This window comes from Delphinapterus leucas, chromosome 4, assembly GCF_059928025.1.
Source record: "Delphinapterus leucas isolate spDelLeu-1000000601 "Yukka" chromosome 4, BTC_Dleu_Yukka2, whole genome shotgun sequence".
NCBI lineage: Eukaryota > Metazoa > Chordata > Mammalia > Artiodactyla > Monodontidae > Delphinapterus > Delphinapterus leucas.
Window position 1 is genome coordinate 105710071 of NC_143132.1, and position 2692 is coordinate 105712762.

The window sequence follows — 2692 nt, forward strand, 5'->3', positions numbered from 1 at the left end:
CCGCAGTTACTCATGTGACGCCGCGGCAGGTCAAGCAGGGTTACGCTCACGTGAGTGGGCGTGAGCACGTGGTGGGCAGGGCCGGCAGGGAAAAAGGGGAGGTGGCGACGTTCGTTTTCTTCAGCAGCGGTCTAGGCGCGGAACCCCGGCCTTCCACCGTCGACCGCGCTGTCCTCTCGTTTCTTGCCCTGCTCTCGTTGCCGTCCCCGCGCCGCTCCTTCGGAGAAAGTGCGGGCCTCCCCTCTGGCCCGACGCCAGGCGTGATCCCACCGCGAAGGAAGCGAAAACGCCCGCCGCCCTTCTCGCAGCGTTACTCTCCGCAGCCTGTTTGGCTTTTCTTAATAACACACAGTTGATTGAGCACCTTATGATGTATCAAGTTACGTGCCAGGTACTGGGAATACAAAATGGAGTGTGACAAGCTCTTGGACCTCAAAGAGTTCACGGTTTAGTTGGAGAGATCGACAGAAACTGGTACTTTAAAGGCCAGTTTGGTGAATGGATGAATGTAGTGAGAACAGCGGCTGAAATGAGCACTGAATTCCGTAGGAATGCCTGGGAAAGGCGTTTGGGAAAGGAAGAGCAAGTGTACAGTTTAACTAGCTTTGGGGGTAGCTGGGCGGCGGAGGGGGTGAGGAATGGAAACAGATTAAGTATTTCGCAGGTGAAATGGATGACGTTGTGAGTAATAGCTTATGAGGTCTGAGAGAAAGGCAGGATTTGAGAACATCTCCCAGATTTCTAGCGTGGGCTCCCCAATGTAGATCAGAATATAGGAAGAGAAGAGAGTGGGGGAGGATGCCAGAGAAGATAGATCAGTTTGGAATGTGTTGCCTTTGAGATGTCTGCACGAGAGGACTCCACTTTCCACCTCCCATGGTCTTTCAGCTCCAAAGGAGGAGCCCCCGGTCTAATAAAGCTGACTTTTGTTAGATGACTAACAACTCCATCTTCCCAATCACAGTGGTCACTTCTCTGTCCTCATCTTACTCCACTTCTCAGCATCAGTTGATGCAGTTGATGGCCTCCTTGACACTACACTTGCCTTGTTTTCCTCCTAGTTTACTGGGCTCTCATTTGCTGTCTCATTTGTCAGCTCCTCCTCTTCTACCTGAACTCGAAACGTTCAAGGGCTCCAAAATCCAGTCCTGGGCTCTCTTCCACTCATCCAGCCCCATAGCTTTAAATATCATCACTGTTCTGTACTATCCAATAGGTAGCCATCACCACATGTGACAAGTTTATTTTCTAGGAATTCTCTTCATATCCTTTGCTTATGTTTTCAGATGAGTCGTTTTATTTTCTAGGAATTCTCTTCATATCCTTTGCTTATGTTTTCAGATGAGTCGTTTGCTTTCTCTTACTGATGAAATTGGCTTTGTCAGTGATGTGAGGTAATTTCTTTTGACTATGTTTATGGTATATTTTTCCATATAGTTTTTTAGTGTAAATGTTTGTTTTTTCAGAACTCCAGGGATTTGCTTCCCACACAAGATTTTCAGCGGCCTTAATTGGGTTTCCTGCTTCCACTGTTGCATTTCTGTGATATGTTGCCCACACAGCAAATCAGAATGATCTTTTCGGTTAGTTTTGGGGTTTGGTTTGTCAAAGGATAATGAGACAACCGTCCACATGTGAATTAAAAAAGACAAAACTGGAGTTACTGCGTACTCTTGTAAGGGAGAGCTGTGTGGGTATGCACAGTGTCACCAAGCAGAGCAGGCCGTGGATCCTGTATAGGACTTACAGGAAGTACGGAGTTCAGAGACAGGTACATTTAGGAGGCAAAGGGTTGGGCGTCATCTGTCTAACTGCACTGGCTAATACCTCCAGTTCAGCGTTAGATAGCAGTGGAAATAGTGCACATTCTTACCTTGGACCTGGGTAAATACTAAAAAAACAAAAAAGGGGGAGACGGGAAAGCTCTTCCTTACAGTGGTGACCCAACTAACAAATGTAGAAGGAACGATGGAGGTAAAACATCACAATTTAGCAACCATCATAGTACTGATTCAGGCAAGAATCATCAATGTTTGCTGAAATTAGTGGGTGAAATTTTGAGGAGGGATAAGATACATATATAGTCTCAAAGTATCTCTTCACAAGACACTTATTAATTATAAAAAGAAAAAAATAATGGAAAAGCCTGGCACACACCACCTGAACCAGGTGATCAAAGGTAATATGACCAGTACTGAGATAAACTGACATCATGTGCCTCCTGATATTATGCACTGAAATGGACACAGCCCTCTGTAGTAGACCTACCAAAAGCTCATGCCTACATCTAACCATGAGGAAACATCAGACAAACCCAAATCGAGGGACATTCTACAAAATAAGTGCCCTGTACTCCTTAAAAAAGTCAATGTCATAAAAGACTAAGGAACTGTTCCTGATTAAAGCAGACTAACGGGGCATGACCACTGACTACAACATGTGATCCAGAATTTCTTTAGTTGTAAGAAGCATTATTGGGTCAGTTGACAAAATCCGAATAAGGCCTATGATTAGATAATTTATACTCTATCCATGTCATCTCCTTATTTTGACTATCACACTGTGGTTATGAAAGAGAATACTTCCTTTTAGAAAACACACACTGAGATATTTAGTACCAACTTATGTGAAGCTTACTTTCAAACAGTTACAAAAAATGTGTGTGTGTATGCATACATGTATGTATATGTGT